General features: G+C 38.2%; 1 protein-coding gene and 1 long non-coding RNA gene across 16 annotated transcripts in view; one reads left to right on the plus strand and one right to left on the minus strand.

The window, feature by feature from the left end:
• PDE4D (phosphodiesterase 4D) overlaps positions 1-18380 on the minus strand; it is a 1650639-nt gene that overhangs the window by 356092 nt on the left and 1276167 nt on the right. The window lies entirely within an intron of this gene.
• Positions 1-18380, plus strand: part of LOC147350408 (uncharacterized) — a 126943-nt gene that overhangs the window by 102314 nt on the left and 6249 nt on the right. Inside the window, exon 4 of the long non-coding RNA XR_015148828.1 lies at positions 1-18380. This exon is cut by the window's right edge and continues 6249 nt beyond it. This is a non-coding gene — a long non-coding RNA (uncharacterized LOC147350408).

Genomic DNA, 18380 nt, shown 5'->3' on the forward strand with positions numbered 1-18380 from the left:
GTCCAAGACCTCCACTTGTATGGAGGATGGTGACTGCCTGCTGAGCACAACAGCTAGACCCCAGACCCAGTGGAGCCTGAAGGTTGATGATGGAGAATCCCGAAATACCATCCTGTACCTCACCACCAACCAATCAGAAGAATATCATGCACCCTACAGCCATCACCTCACATGTTGCCTTTAAAAACCCTTCCTTGAACGCCATTGGTGAGTTGGGGTTTTTTGAACACAAACCACCTATTCTGCTTGATCCTCCAATAACCTTTCTCTGCTCCAACTCCAACACGTGGGTTAGGTCTCACTGCGCACTGGACACAGACTTGGGCTGGACAACATTACCCAATCTGTGGCAGAGCAGATCAACGACTTCTTGATTTCTTGAGGTTTACAGATTCTAAGAGCCTCATTTTCTCCATTATTAAAATGCAGCTAATCTTTTTATATATTTGAACTGGGCATATAATCTATATTAAGTTTTGCATTACCTATGCTGAATATTTTCCTGAAACTGACTATATTTAATACATTCTATAAGAGTTTTGTTAAAATCATGTATTCAAATAATAATGTCATTAAAGAAAACATTCAGAAAAATTTAAAGCTTAAAAGGCCATTAAAATGCATTTTTAATCATCAAAAAAACTAATCTTAGTGTTCTGAGAATAGGAAAGCATAAATTTAATTTGTTCATAGATGTGTATTGAGAACAACTCGAGAGGTTACAGTTAATCACTATTTTTTGAACAGAAAGAAACCATAAAAGGGATTTAAGACCATCAGAATCTAAGTTACTCTCTTCAAGTACAACCACATACATACGAATCAGTATTTGAGTTTGGCTTTAGCTAGTTGTTTTGTTTCCTAAACATTATCTTGAAAAGCTAACATCTGTATAAGCTTCTCTTAACCCTGAATACCAGAATGTTTGCTTGTCAAAAAAAGGGGTCATAGCATCTGTCCATTCTATATTCATTTTTTAAAACAAAGAATCACCTAAAACAAGTTACAGTTTTGCTAGAACAGAATTTGGTAACCAGCAGCCCACTGATAGGCAAATGGTAGTTTCCCGTTATTATCCCTCTCGTATTCTCTTAAGGGCACAGTTGGTATATAAAGACATGGGTATATGTAAAAGGCATTCATAAATACCCTCTTTAAGGATGATGGTTGCGAAAGCAGCAGCTGTAGTAGCAGTAACAGCAGTAATAAACATGTACTCTACTAAGCACTTTATAAAGTTATCTTACTGATTCACACAGAAACCTTTTGAGTTAGATACTATTATTATTTTTGGGAACACAAGTAGTAAGCACTTGAATCAGCTAGGAGGCAAAAGACTGACTGGTCCTACTTCAGAGACAAGGACTTCGCCTCTCTTGGATGAGCAGCTGAATTCAGCAGGACTTGAACAAAGTTCTACCTAATAAAACATTTCGAATGATGTCATAACATCAATTTTCCTGCCTCCAAAGTATTCTTGAGCAATTTTGAGGGTACAGGGAGAAGCTTTAAGAGGTCACAGGGGCATTAACTCCAAGCCAGGAAAGGCATAAGCATCCTTTTCCATCTTGTGAACCCTCTTCCCAACCACCTTCATTCCCATCTTTGTTCATGTTACCAAACACACACATGTAAATGGCTTTCCTTTGGTAGTTGGGAGGGATGTTGTGGGAAGAGACTTGGGAAGGTTCATATGCTAAAAAATCACAGGAACCACCAGTTTGTATATGATTTCATGTGAATGTCTCAGACAACCGCTCAAGGATTTTTGAAGGCTCCATTCATCTATGATGCCCATGAACAAATGCTGCAGCTCATGACGATACTTCACATCCCTATGTTATTTTGCAAGCATGATCTCATTTGAACTTCATAGCACACTTGAGATAAGCAGGAAAGAGAAAAACATCCCTACTTTAGAGGAATCCAAGAAATGAGGTTCAGTCAAAACAGAACCTAAAGCTAGCATCCGGGTGCACAATCCTGGTCAGTAATCACTTTCATCAGTGCAAAGATCTTCTGTTATATTATTTAGCATGTGACTTGGTGAAACCAGTCTTCTCAGTGAACTAAACTCTGCACAAAGAAATCAAGGGCCCAACAATCTCATATCCTTGTTCAGTTTATTTTAGGATCCATTGGTGTCAAATCTAAAGGAGCTGGTTATCTCAAAAGTGTCTGGTGAAGCAGGGCTGAGAGAACACACGCCATGAGCTCTTGAAACTTGTTACCATGGAGCTCACGTGCCTAAATTGTTTCTTTCTATGAAGAAGGTAGAGGGTTATATTTTGAATCCAAGATAACCAGAGTATGGTAGACATAAAAGTAGTGTGATTAGGACAATACTTGGAAACCCCAGTGCAGGCTTGCAGCATTCAAGGCATCAGGGGACAGGTTGAGGGCAGAAGTGCTGCTGAAAAATGCTTATTAATAATTTCAGAATACAGAGTAGTTAAATAGCAACACAGCTTTTTTTTTTAATTTAAACTCTTACACATGTATCACTGCCATAGCAACTGTTAATAACAGTCTGTTTTCATGATCCCTGATAGAGAAGAAAAGTCAACCCACTCCAGCGTTCTTGCCTGGAGAATCCCAGGGACGGGGAGCCTGGTGGTCTGCTGTCTATGGGGTCGCACAGAGTCGGACACGACTGAAGTGACTTAGCAGATGGCATTTTAAGCACAATTTATAGGGAAAAAGTCAGGAAAGTTTTTAAAAATGGTGTAAAATAAAGAGATACACTAAAAATTGTTGTTCACCATGTAACCAGCACCAACTGTGCAATCATTTACATTTGTGATCATGATGACCTATTCGTGACCTTGCCAGTGCTTTTCTAAATCCCACAAAGAAGTCCTTACTCAGAAGTGTAGCTTTGTTACATGTAAGTCCTACAGTGTGTCCACTGCAAACAATTCCAGACAGGTAATCAGTTTGAAGACAGCGTTCTTTGAATCTCTCTAGATCCCACACTATAGATATAGAATAACAAAAAAATACATCTAAGTATATATTTTTACTCTTTGGTTTGATTCTCTGATCAAGTTAGAAGTGAGACATTGGAACACTGAAGTACATATTTTCCCAAATATTTTCTATTTTCTCAAAGTAATTTTCCCTAGTAATCAATAATGACAGATGATAGGAGGAAGCTGAATATATCTTAGCATTTCCAAATAGTGTTCTCTAGATTAGTTCTAGAAAGCATAGGTGATGGATGCTATATAGGTACATATGAAGGGAAACAGGCGTTCCATGGTGAAATAAGTTTGAGAAAAAATATAACAAAGATAACTGGTTCCTCAGTACTTCCCAGTACCTTTAGTATGCTAACAAATGGATAACGTTTGAGAAGGAAACAAAATAGGAAGCTTTACTCAAAATTTCTTGAGCAAAGAAACATTTTTCAGAGTAGCTGCAGAAACCAAGGTCTCATGGATTCACTTCATCACATGAACTTAGGAGTCACACAGAACTGAGTTCCCTGCTGTGCGACCTTGAAAGTTACTGAACTACTCTCAGCCTTGGTGTCTTGAGGTTAATGAGAGATCATAAGATTTAAAAATACCGAGGAAAACTGCATTACACTCTTGACATTCAAATGCATCTTCACAATCCCCAAATTTACTAATATCACTATAGAGTATGATTTTCCCTTAGAAAATTTAATAAAATAAATAAATACTTTCATTGGTACTTTTACTACTTGTTACTTTATAGATAAATATTCTCACTGATATTTTTACTACTTGTTACTTTATAGAAATGTTTCCAGACTTTTTGCCTTTCATTTCCATTAACAGCTTTGGTTTGCTAAAGTTTTAATTCCTACTTGATAAGCAACTTTGCATAGACTGGAGGGCTCAATGAAAAATTCCCAATATATATATATATTTTTTTTCCTGGAAATAAAAATATGGTGGACTATGATGAACTTGTTCAGAGAAAGTGATCTCATTAATCACTTTAAATTTCACATTTTTAAAATCATTTTTTCTTAAGAATTATCATTTTCTTAGCAGTTTTCTTTTTTGTTACTCCTGTCTAGAACAGGGCTGTCCAACAGAAATATAACATGAACTACAAATGAGGGTCATGCATACAAATTAAAATTTTCTAGAAGCCATATTATAAAAAGATTTTTGAAAAATCAGGTAAAGTTTAATGATATATTTTACTCAACCCAATATATGCAAAATTTACTATTTATACATGAATCAATACAAAAATTATTGGTAAGAGAGTTTTCACTTTTGTTCATACTAAGTATGTGAAATCTGTGCATTTTACACTTACAGCACTTCTCCCTTGGGTTAGCTATAGTTCTAGGACTCTGTGGCTCCTGGCTATCTTGTTGGACAGCCCAAGTCTAGATGAACAGTCATCTTTCTTCTAGGGGCCATTTTTCTAAAGATATAACATGTTTATCACTTCACAGTTACTGCATTTGCAGGGGAGAATGAAGAAACCATATTGCAATGTGCATACTGGCTGATTCCGTAGTTAAGTAACTTTAACCCACAGAACAGCTTGGTTGTACTAGGGATAAAATCACTACCTGTCATGTACCCCAGAGTTCCTCATAGAAGCCAAAATCTCAAAAGCCAAGGGTTACTGTAAAAAAAAACCCAATAATAGTGACCTGAAGCATTAAAAAAATTAAATTCTGCAAATATATGTTGAATACTGATGGCATACATGACACCTGGCTAGGTCTGGACAGACATTTCAGAATAGTTACTAGATATGAGAAATCCGGTTTTCCTGGCAGTGGTATGTATGTATGCACACACACAAACACACATATATATCCAAATATTCACATATATACACATATGCATGTATATATGCATAGCATAAATTTCCCTCATTCTAAAAGGGTCAGTGGTTGGTGATTGCTATTTTGTCTATTTTTTTTTTTTAATAATGGGCACCATATATAAAACAGAGAATTAGTCTTGTTTCATAAACAAACTTCCTATTCACATTTAAATTTATCTTCAGGAAGAAATCTGTAGCCTATACTTGTGAAAAATAATAACTTGCTGTTGTTCAGTCACAAAGTCATGTCCACCTCCTTGCGACCCCATGAACTGCAACATGCCAGGCTTCTCTGTCAACCCTGAATATATATACATCAGAAGGACTGGTACTGAGGCGGAAGCTCTAATACTTGGCTCACCTGATGCAAACAGCCGACCCATTGGAAAAGACCCTGATGCTGGGAAAGATTGAGGGCAGGAGAAGAAGGGGGTGACAAAGGAAAAGATGGTTGGATGGCATCACTGACTCCATGAACACGAGTTTGAGCAAACTCTAGGAGACAGTGAAGTCCAGGGAAGTCTGGTGTGCTGCTAGCACAAGCTGATTGCTTACCACACGCCAAGCACTGGTCTCAGAGTTATACATGCCTTCTCTCTCTCAATACTCACAGCAGTTAATGCTGTAGGTGCACAGGCAACTTAATAGAATCTACTTGAGAACTGTAACAAATGTCATACACCTGTCAATGGAAAAGCTGCAACTCAAACAAAGGAATCTCGGTTCATAAAGCTAAACTACTCACTTTAAATGCATTATGTTCCACACTCTTTCTAGATAACAATTTGTTGTATAACTTGAATTAGATACTTAAAATGGATATTTATCATAAATGTATCTGAAATCTTAGTGGGAAAGAACTTTTCAAATATAGAGTTTTATACTTAGCATTACCTCTCATTTCATTTTATCCCAGACCCATCCAGGAAAAGGCTTAGCTTCATTCCTTATCTCTGATGAATTCCAGAATCTACAACATATGGTGTCTCTTATCTGTCTCATTTCTCCTAGTGCTTGTATTCATCTTTAATGTTGGTATTTTGTGGTCTAGAGGCTCTTGAGAAATAGCAAATACCATTCTCCTCTGAACTGTATGTTACCATATTTGGACTTGTTTTTTCATATAATTTTTACTAAGTCCTTTTTATTTATCTCATTTATTAAATTTAAACTTTAGAATGGACAAGTTTACCTTAATTGTATATAAATTTTTACTTTGGCAGTGTGGCAGGGTTTAAACTGCTAACAGCTGCATGTAAACCAGTTGAACCAAATGAGCAAATTAACCTCGCATTAATTGATTTCACAGTAGAATTAAGAAAATTATCTTTTTAGGTACCTTAGAACACACAACTTAAGGTAAAAATTAGCCTTCATCTTCATACCTATCCTCTTGTTTATACTTAGCATTGTTCCAAAGAATAATTATTCTTCTTCTGAATAGTAGTTATTGTTAATAGTAATTATTATTCAGAAGAGTAATGTTAGCAACAGGGTCACTTTTAAAAGTCTGCCAATCCCTGATTTAAGCAACAGATATCTGAGTTGAAAGCATACATTTCAAGACCTCATACACGCAGCAGATTATATGTTCTCAATTTACATTCGTTCAGTGAATGATGGAATTGAACATAAATTCAGAAGGACATTGAACTGCTGTTTGATCTCTCCTGAGTTTAGTATTGATTTAATGAATGCATGCTGGGTCATTAATAGTTTTCTTACACCTCCATAATGCTATTTCTATAAGCTTAGAGGGACAAAGTAACTAAACAGTCTATACACTCAATTTCGCATGAGTACTTTGAAACCCAGAGAAGTAACTTGCCTGATGTATAATGAGTCAAGATAAGAATGGAAATCTAGTTCAGCTGGTTGCCAGTCATCCAAGCAAAAAGTGGTATAGTTTGTATTTTGATCATCATATAAATGTAACCTCAAGAAACACTGTGTGCTGGGACTTCACCACAATGATAATAAAGAAATTTTATAGTGAAAATAAGAAATTATATTTTGCATAGCAAAATACATAATATATAATCAATAATTAAAGTCGGATTAGATTTGACTATTAAAAACTGTATTGTCTTCCTACAAGATAAGAAATGTCTACAGGAAGGACTTTTTTGCAAACATTCTAATAGAAAATACTATGTATTCAGTTACCCCTTAGTTTTCCTAGTTAAACAGGAAAACTAAAAGAGGCACTGGCTCACACTTTCCCCTCTCCTCTTAGTTCACTGCCACCAAGAGTAAAAGGGGAAAATAAAATACTTGAAAAGTGGCCAGTGATCATTAAATTTGTGACACAAACTTTCTGCTATTTCTAGTGGTATAGGATGACAGCTTTCTCAGAAGTGTTATACAAATCCTTCTCCGAGAATGGAAACCACACGGTGGACAGGGCCAGCTTTCGCAGTCAACCTCATTTTTGCTTGAGATATGTTTCGAGACTCTTTTAGTCACTTATATCAGTCATGGAAAATGAAAATTCATTAACTTTTTGATGCAAAAGCAGATGGCTTGGCAACCTCATTCTGAACATTTCAAAAAGAAAAACCACTTACACTCTTAATTTTTCAGACCCATCCTCCTCTCAATAGTGTCATCTTAAGACTGTTTCTGTCAACCAGGAGCAAACCATTAAAAGCTGTTGTTCAGCTGCTCAGTCGTATCCAACTCCTTGCAATCCCACGGACTGCATCACCTTCCGGAGTTTGCTCAAACTCATGTCCATTGAGTTGTTGATGCCATCCAACCATCTTGTCCTCTGTCATCCTCTTCTACTCCTGCCATCAATCCTTCCCAGCATCAGGGTCTTTTCCAATGAGTCAGTTCTTTGCATTAGGTGGCCAAAGTACTGGGGCTTCACCTTCAACATCAGTCCTTCCAACAAATATTCAGGACTGACTTCCTTTAGGATTGACTGGTTGGATCTCCTTGCAGTCTAAGGGGCTCTCAAGAGTCTTCTCCAACACCACAGTTCAAAAGCATCAGATCTTCAACACTCAGCCTTCCTTATGGCCCAGTTCTCACATCCATACATGACTACTGGAAAAACCATAGCTTTGACTATAAGGACCTTTGTGGGCAAAGCAATGTCTCTGCTTTTTAACATGCTGTCTAGGTTTGTAAGATTCTAAACTGCCAATGCAGTATGCACAGGTTCAATCCCTGGTCAGGGAACTGAGATTCCACATGCTCTGCAGTGTGACCAAAAGATCAAATGCTGTAGATAAGTATTCACAAAATTCCCAATGATTTATTTCCCATGTCTAAATATTTTGTTTGTGATCCATTTATTATATCATGACATCTGACCTACACTAATAAGAATTAGGACTACTTTTGGATTCTACTAAAGGATGACTTTTTTTTCTGATTTCACATAGAGCAAGACATTTGTATTTGCAAAATTTACTCTATCTGAAAAAAATTTACTCAAACATCTATATCCTAAAACTCCTTCCTACTCCAACAGGATTAGTAGCATTAACACCATCTTGGAGCTTGTCAGAGATGCAGATACAGTTAGCCCTACCTTAGCCCTACTCAATCAGAACCTGCGTGTTAACAAGATCCCCAGGAATTAAGGGTGAATATTCCGTTTTGAGAGGCACTGGCCTAAGCCACAGAATTTAGTTTTTGATTATAAGTTGTCTGGCTCTTTTCAGCAAAAGCCTAAGTTTCCTCACAGTTTCTGGCGTTGGGCCTTCATTTAAACACAATCCTTAGGAGCTCAGTTGTGTCCAACTCTTTGTGACCCTTTGGACTGTAGCCTGCCAGGCTCCTCTGTCCATGGGATTTTCCAGGCAAGAATTACTAGAGGGGGTTGCCATTTTCTCCAGCAGGGGATTTTCCTGACCCAAGGATCGAACCCATGTCTCTTGACTCAAATACAGTAAAATGATTTAAAAAAGAAGAAGAAAGGGAAAGCATTTCCAACACAAAAATAAAGCCTGAAAAACGGAATGTGTGCTTTGTTTATTTCCCCACGTTTTATTTTGCTGTCAGATTGTTCTATAAGGTACCACCTCAGAATAAGTTCCCCCAGTGGAGGCTGAACTCCATCATGCCAGGTAGGTCAATCTGTATTCAGTGAATATTAGGCTGATTATCTACTTAAGAGCATGATCCTTGTGCCTAGGGATTCTCTTTCTCTCTGAATTTGGATATTTTGTATCTTATTATCTCCCTGACAGCAGACAGGACAACAGGGAGTTGAAAACAAAGATTGGTTATGCTGCTTTTTTAAAGCAATTTGGCTGAAAAGTTTCATAGGTTGATATATTGAATAAATTAATCCTGTGGACTTTACATGCCACAATAATGAATTTTAATTTATCATTGATTAAACAATTAGCTGTTCAAAGCTGCTATTTAGTTTATATAGGAAATAATATTGACCTGAAAAAATTAAAACAATTTCCAACCAGACCCAGGGAATTACTTAGGCACTGAGAAATATCAGTTTTGAGGACTATTAATTTTTAGGAAAACCCCATTTATGAAGAATCTAAAAATAAGATTTAAATATAACAGCATCCAGAGCCTACTAGGTAGAGACTAAAGTTTAGAAGATAAAGTTATAAATTCTTAATTTCTTCCCCAATTTCTAAAACTTACTTTTCAGTTCATGATTTCAAGTATCTGTCTGATAATAAAGTATATATTACTTCATGCCATGGGATCTCTAGAATACATTTATATTGCCTTAGCTTTCCTTTTAGAGAAGGCAATGGCACCCCACTCCAGTACTCTGGCCTGGAAAATCACATGGATGGAGGAGCCTGGTAGGCCGTAGTCCATGGGGTTGCTGAGAGTCGGACACCACTGAGCAACTTCCTTTTCACTTTTCACTTTCATGCACTGGAGAAGTAAATGGCAACCCACTCCAGTGTTCTTGCCTGGAGAATGCCAGGGGCAGGACAGCCTGGTGGGCTGCCGTCTATGGGGTCGCACAGAGTTGGACACGACTGAAGCGACTTAGCAGCAGCAGCAGCTTTCCTTTTTATTCTACCTTATAAGCCACCAATTAGAGAGCATTAGGACTGGAATTTGAAAGCTTCAAGATATATAACCTACAGCTATTATATATGCTACATCTCTCCATGTATATACATGTATATACTCCATGTACATGTGATCTGATCTGTGGCTCAGATCATGAACTCCTTGTTGCCAAATTCAGACTTATATTGAAGAAACTAGGGAAAACCACTAGACCATTCAGGTATGACCTAAATCAAACCCCTTATGATAATACAGTGGAAGTGACAAATAGACTCAAGGGATTAGATCTGATAGACAGAGTGCCTGAAGACTATGGACGGAGGTTCGTGACCTTGTGCAGGAGGCAGGGATCAAGACCATCAGCAAGAAAAAGAAATGCAAAAAGGCAAAATGGTTGTCTGAGGAGGCCTTACAAATAGCTGAGAAAAGAAGAGAAGCAAAAGGCAAAGGAGAAAAGGAAAGATATACCCAATTGAATGCAGAGTTGAATGCTATTCCAAAGAATAGCAAGGAGAGATAAGAAAGTCTTCCTCAGCAATCAATGCAAAGAAATAGAGGAAAACAACAGAATGGGAAAGACTAGAGATCTCGTCAAGAAAATTAGAGATACCAAGGGAACATTTCATTCAAAAATGGGCACAATAAAGGACAGAAATGGTATGGACCTAACAGAAGCAGAAAATATTAAGAAGCGGTAGCAAGAATACACAGAACTATACAAAAAAGATCTTCATGATTGAGATAACCACCATGGTGTGATCACTCACCTAGAGCCAAACATCCTCGAATGTGAAGTCAAGTGGGCCTTAGGAAGCATCACTACGAACAAAGCTAGTGGAGGTGATAGAATTCCAGTTGAGCTATTTCAAATCCTAAAAGATGATGCTGTGAAAGTGCTGCACTCAATATGCCAGCAAATATGGAAAACTCAGCAGTGGCCACAGGACTGGAAAGGGTCAGTTTTCATTCTGCTTTATTGACAACACCAAAGTCTTTGACTGTGTGGATCACAACAAACTGTGGAAAATTCTGAAAGAGATGGGAATACTAGACCACCTGACCTGCCTCCTGAGAAATCTGTATGCAGATCAAGAAGCAACAGTTAGAACTGGACATGAAACAACCGACAGGTTCCAAATTGGGAAAGGAGTACGTGAAGGCCATACATTGTCACCCTGCTTATTTAACTTATATGCAGAGTACATCATGAGAAACGCTGGGCTAGATGAAGCACAAGCTGGAATCAAGATTACCGGGAGAAATGTCAATAACCTCAGATATGCAGATGACAGCACCCTTATGGCAGAAAGTGAAGAAGAACTAAAGAGCCTCTTGATGAAAGTGAAAGAGGAGAGTGAAAACGCTGGCTTAAAACTCAACATTCAGAAAATTAAGATCATGGTGTATGGTCCCATCACTTCATGGTAAATAGATGGGGAAACAGTGGGAACAGTGACCAGACTTTATTTTCTTGGGCTCCAAAATCACTGTAGATGGTGACTGCAGCCATGAAATTAGAAGATGCTTGCTCCTTGGAAGAAAAGCTATGACATACCTAGACAGCATATTGAAAAGCAGAGACGCTACTTTGCCAACAAAGGTCCGTCTAGTCAAAGCTATGGTTTTTCCAGAAATCATGTATGGATATGAGAGTTGGCCTATAAAGAAAGCTGAGCATTGAAGAATTGATGCTTTTGAACTGTGGTGTTGGAGAAGACTCTTGAGAGTCCCTTGGACTGCAAGGAGATCCAACCAGTACATTCTAAAGGAAATCAGTCCTGAATATTCATTGGAAGGACTGATGCTGACGCAGAAGCTCCAATACTTTGGCCACCTGATGTGTAGCTGACTTGTTGGAAAAGACCGTGATACTGAGAAAGACTTAAGGTGGGAGGAGAAGGGGGATGACGGAAGATGAAATGGCTGGATGGCATCACTGACTCGATGACATGAGTTTGAGTAGGCTCTGGGAGTTGGTGATGGACAGGGGATCCTGGCATGCTGCAGTCCATGGGATCGCAAAATGTTGGATACGACTGAGCGACTGAACTGAACTGACATCTCTCCAATCATCGCCTAGAAATTAATGATCACATTTTGACATGGTAGAAACTGAACCTGAGTCAGCCTGCTTATTTGATATCACAGAAGTAAGGCTGATATCATGAATCAACTTATGATGAACTTTAGAGGCAGTGATATATGTCACCAGAATCTTGACATTAAAAAAAACAATGACAAAGAGGAAAGAGAACAAAAGAAACAACTGCTCTAAGCACATGAACTGAAAAAAGAAATCTGTGAAAAAAAACAAGACACATGTACTGTATCTTGATTTATATTGTCTATGTACTAGCATGTTTAAACAGGTTAAGCTGACTTAGGAAACAACAAAACAACTTTTCCAAGAAATAATTTATGGAAGAAAAAGGCTGACAAACACAACACAGGATATATAACTAGAAATAAAAATAGAAGTTGGAAAATTTCAAATAGAATAAAGGGTCATATCGGTTTTGCTAACAATGATGATTATTGGATTATCCATCAAATATGGATAAAATGTAAGAATAAGACCATAGATTTAAATGAAATATGGGTCAAAGAGAGGGGGAAAGTTCTGTTTCTGCACAAAGGGCCAAATTTCCGACGATAGTCACTTATTTCACAGGTATGTATTATTCATCATGAGGAGAAATAAAGTGTAAAGGTCTCACTATTACCCATATCATTCCTAGAAAAACAAGTCACTCAATCAGAAGAGCCATCGCCATAAATAAAAGGCATTAGATGACATTACTATAACTAAGCAATGCTTTATTAAGATTCTGTCATTGAAAATGGAATACTCCATTGCTGAGGATGTGGAAAAATGGAACATTGCTTTGGGGATTATATAAATGGTACAATCACTTTGAAAATCTATTTGGGAATATCTAAAAATATACATATAACCTACAACCCGGAAATTCTATTCTTTGGGATATATCCAACTTATGTGTATGAACACAAACTTACACACACCACACACATATTTGTTTAACAAATGATATATCCTAGAATGTTCACAGAAGCTCTATTCATGATAGCCTGAAACTGGAATACCCAAGTATCTACCAACAATAGTAATTTGCAGTATATTTACTCAATGCAACACTATGACAATGAGCACGCACAATCTACGACCACACAAAAATGATACGGAGGAGTCTCACTATCTCAGTCGCGAACAAAAGTAGCCAAACAGAAGAGTTTATACTGTGTAATTTCATTCACAAAAAGCACAAAACTGGCAAAACAAACCTATGCTCTTAGAAGTTAGGATAGTGCTTATCTTTAGAATTGTAGTGACTGGAGATGATCATGATGGAGTATCCCTGGGAGCTGGTATCCCTGGCAGCTGACTACTGGTTACATGAGTAAAATTGGCTCAGTAGCGTTTTTCTTACCCAGTAGCACATTCATACCTATCATATATCAATTAGTGTCTCATACAGTGCTGAGAGTTACATACAAATCACTTAACCAAAAAAAAAAGAGGCCCTCCCCTTTCAACCAACACTGGGAAGGCAAGATACTTTTTATAAAAGTCATACAGGGCTAACACAAACATTAAGCCTTTTAAGTTCATTCCAAAACACAATATAACGTCTCTCCAGCCAATAACTTCTTCCCCTTTCTTGGCATTTCTACAAGTCAGAGTTCTCTGATGTTTCTGTTTCTTCAGCTCACATGGATTTCCTTAGCAGGAGAAACCTGATGTTTCATGTCCCTCAGTATCTCGGCCAAAGCGTAGGAAGGCAGCATAGACAATCAGAAGTTGTAAGGGTCATGCTTATCCTTCACAGGGGAAGACGGGCAAAGCCACGTCCCCTGGCAGCAGTACTGCTGGCAACAGGCAACCACCTGTGCTCACGATGTTTTGAACTTTATGGCAAAGAGTTCAGTAAAGCTATGGCAGGGAAATATCTAGTCATTTCTAGGAAATAGTAGGATTATAGAAATAAAATAGTTACGTGAGTAATACAAGGTTTCCCTCCTAGTTCATCTGCGATCAGGGTGGTCACACTTTGTGGAACCCACAGATGAGAGGTCTGTGTCAAGTACAACCCAAAGATGGCAGAAGGACTTTGTTGTTTTTCTCTCCCCTAAAGGGACCACCCTTTCACTAGAGAATGTATTTACGTCATCAAACTACTATGATTTTTAAACAGGACATCCATCTTCCCTTTGCATGAGAACACTAATCAGATTCAGCTAGTTTTTCATTCCTTATCTAAACATTGCCATATGTGAAAAGAGAAATCTCTGAAAACCAAGGATATTTTATAGAGTTATAGCTCTCCTCAGGCCAATCTACTTTGTTATCCTATATAAACATATTCTGCTATTATATTGTGTTATTCATAACAATTTTCAGTGGATAATCCACAAATCAACTAAGGACAAGTTAATTGCCAAAAGGGATCGAGCAACAAGCATTAGAAGACTAATATTTATAGGTGCCATCCAAAAAATATATGCGCTAGAGACAAGATTGGTCTGGCTAGCTCTCCTTCTAATCCAAGATTTTACATTTGTATGATTAATTTTGAAAATCAAAAATTTATCGCATAATTACTCTTAGCTTATTACATCCATGTTTCAGGCAGGAATGTGGACGTGTGACATGGACAGACACATCAAAAAAAGGTATTACTATATGACACTACTGCCACTAACTTTTTAATAAGTTCACTTATTTTTAGTTGGAGGATAATTACTTTACAATATTGTGTTGGTTTCTGCCATACATCAACACGAATTAGCCATCGGTGTACATTTGTCCCCTCCCTCTTGAATCTCTCTCCCAGCTCCTATCCCATCTCACCCATCTTGGTTGTCACAGAGTACTGGACTGAAGCTCCCTGTCACACAGCAAATTCCCACTGCCTATCTATTTCACATGTGGTAATATATATGTTTCAATGCTACTACTATCAATTAACTTACTTTCCATTTTTTGCTTCAATATTTTCTATCTTCTGAGGATTAGATGAAAAAATGTAATTCAAAATACACTATATCCACTCAGCCACATTATATCTTTTGATTGGGCATTTAGTGCATTTACATTTAACGTGGTTACTGAATATATGTTCTTATTGTACTTTGTTAATTGTTTTCAGATTATTTTTCTAGGGTTTTTTGTTGTTGTTGTTCCTTTCTTCTTTTGTTCTCTTCTCTTGTGATTTGATGACTAGCTTTACTGTTATGTTTGGATTTCTTGTGTGTGTGTGTGTGTATCTAGTATAGGTTCTTGGATCATATAAACTGCCCCTTCTCTTCCATCTCCTCCTTATATTTCCTTATATTTTTTACAATAAAGGTGAAGCTAAGGCAAACTCACTCAAGAGACTGGAGTCTTATCTGATCAAGAACACAGTCAGTAATGAGGTCAGTACCCATATAGTTTCATCCACTTGGTGCAATCTGAATTACACCTTGTCTGCCTAGGACTGCAAACGCACCCATGGATGTACGGTTTCCCCAAGCAGAATCTCCCATCCAAATCCCTATTTTATTTTGTTGCTTATTGTCTGCCTTCCTCCACTAGAAAATAAGCTTTATGAGAGCAAAGATCCACCCACTTTCCTTGTCATTATGTCTCTAGTACAAGGTAAGTGTTTTTAAGTAGCTAACAAAGCATCAGCATAGGGCTGTGCTAGAACCATCCATATGTGTGTGGGCTCAGTCACTCAGTAGGGTCTGACTCTTTGCAGCTCCTGATTTGTAGCCCATCAGGTTCCTCTGCGGAGAAGGCAATGGCACCCCACTCCAGTACTCTTGCCTGGAAAATCCCATGGACGGAGGGGCCTGGTGGGCTGCAGTCGATGGGGTCGCTAAGAGTCAGACACGACTAAGCAACTTCCCTTTCACTTTTCACTTTCATGCATTGGAGAAGGAAATGGCAACCCACTCCAGTGTTCTTGCCTGGAGAATCCCAGGAGGAGCCTGGTGGGTTGCTGTCTATGGGGTCGCACAGAGTCAGACATGACTGAAGTGACTTAGCAGCAGCAGGAGCAGGTTCCTCTATCCATGGATAGTTGGCATGAGCCATACTAGTTGGCAAAAGCAAACTGTTAAATTTTCAGAAATATTTCTAAGTTGGTTGTTATACCTAATGACTACTAAAAATTAAATTATATAAACTTAGAATTAAAAATTATGTTGAAAAGAATGGTATTAAATATTCAAAACTCATCACTTAATAATCAGGCTACATTTTATTACTATCTACATTCCTGATGTCATGCATGTCTATTGCACCTATAAGTACAATTTGGCATTTCCTGTCAGTGCCATACTTAGTGACCTCTGTGGCTTGAAACGGACCGGTGGGAAAACTTTTGCCACAGAAATCAGCAAATACTACAAACAGGCTTTTCTGGTGTTTTCATAGAGAGCTAACTGTTAACATTTATCAGCATGCCACTGACCAGGCTTATCAACGGCATTGGACAATCAGCTTCTGGATGAATGTATTCATATTTTATCCGAATTCTGATTGCATTCGAGTGCTTTATTCATGTTCACCTTAGTTCTTATAGAGTGTGTTCCTTTAGCCCAAGACAAAGCTTCTGTTTTTCCAGTTCATTCCCAAGGCTTCTTTTTGGAATGTAGTATGCACACTTGTTGCTCTTGGAATGTCTGTCTTTTGCATTAGATTGATTTCAGCTACTCAACAGCTACAAAGGTCTTCAAACTTTTCAATGTTGGGTGATAGGTTTGAGCAGATGAACTCCAGGGTCTCTTCAGCTTTGACCCTCTGTTCCATGATACAGGGAAAGGAAGCAAAACGCTCCCACTCCTGTCAGGGGTCTAAAAACACTGGCAAATTGGCTCATTCATTCAGCACATATACATCAAGCATTTATTATATGCCATATCCCCTTCTGGGTACTGGTAATACAGAGGTGGAAAAAAGACAAAAACTGCTACCATATGGAGCTTAAATTTTGGTATGGATTAACTAATATTAATTGTACTGTTGTCTACATGCCAGGCATGACCACTAACTAATGTACAATCCTCATAACCCTCCCATTTAAAGATGAAGAAACTAAGGCAAACTGAAGAGAAATAGCTTGACTAATGTCTCAGAGCTATGAAGACTTTGACATTCCAACCTCAACAATGCGACTGGACAGCCAACCAGCTCTCAACGTGTCTCCCCACCGTGTCTTATCAAGGCGAGGCTGTTTTTCTATGTGCAGGTTGCTTATAACATAATTGTTTATAGGTGAGCCGTTTTGTGCTATTCGATAACCAAGAGCAGTTCTGATGTTAATGAAGTAATTTACAGAAGCATCAAAGAATGGATGAAACAGTAAGGGAAATATAGAACATGCTATTAAAGAGGAGGTAGGCATGTACCTATTCCATGTAAAGGCTCTTTGAACCAGACACTTGTATTTTCCACTTATAGACAGGGAATCTACTAAAGGAGGTCAAGCAATTACCCAAGAAAGCAGCAGAGGGGCTTCCCTCGTGGCTCAGTGGTAAAGAATCCACTTGCCAAAGCAAGAGACACAGTTTGACTCTGGTCCAGAAAGATCCCACATGCCTCAAAGCCACTAAGCCTGGGAGCCACAACTATTGAGCCTGAACTCTAGAGCTTGGAAGCTGCAACTACTGAACCCATGTGCCACAACTGTTGAAGCCCACGTGCCCCAGAGTCCTTGCTCTGCAACAAGAGAAAGCACTGCAATGAGAAAGACCACACACTCAACTAGAGAGTAACTCCCGCTCTCTAGTAACCAGAGTAACTAGAGAAAAGTCTGTGCACCATCGAAGACAAAGCATAGCCAATAAATAAATAAATAAAATTATTAAAAAAGAAAGCAGCAAAACTGGCATCCAAGTATGGTCTATTTGGCTCTAAAGCCAGAGTCTCCCTCCTATAACACCTGCCCACCGCCCCCCCCCAACCTTTCACACTGTGCAATGGTTGTTAAACATGTTGTTATTATCATAATGACTGTAATGTTGCCTATAAGGAAACCATTTCACTCATGTTCAATTAAGCTAGTGTTACTCACAATTTGGAACATCATTAAGAATGCCATTCAATATGCAAGACAATGCCAGTGGAATAAATAGGCATGATGCAGATGAAGTTGACCTGTGTAGCTCAGAGTATCTTTTGGCTTCTCTGAACAGTCGGCCAAGGAGCAACATTCTGGCAGTAAAATATAACCACAGGACCAATGTTTTTGGCCACATGAAATGAGCCAGATGGAACCAGATGAAGCAAAAACCCAGGAAGAGGACAGAAGCACATAAATTCACTGATTAGTTTCCTTTTTTCTTTCATAAGAAACATATCTGCTTAATACTACTTTAAGCCAACCTCAATTAGGTTAGAAGACTGTTCAGATATTATTTGGTAACTTTATATTTTGGTCAATCATTATACCCTGTTATACACCAGATTACAAGGTGTTCTTTAGAGGAAGGCTCTGAGTTCAGTCAATGAGGCTGGTTAAGTCCATCAGAATGTC

This window comes from Bos grunniens, chromosome 20, assembly GCF_055505025.1.
Source record: "Bos grunniens cultivar Pamir isolate PY7600 chromosome 20, Bosgru_T2T1.0, whole genome shotgun sequence".
Lineage (NCBI taxonomy): Eukaryota > Metazoa > Chordata > Mammalia > Artiodactyla > Bovidae > Bos > Bos grunniens.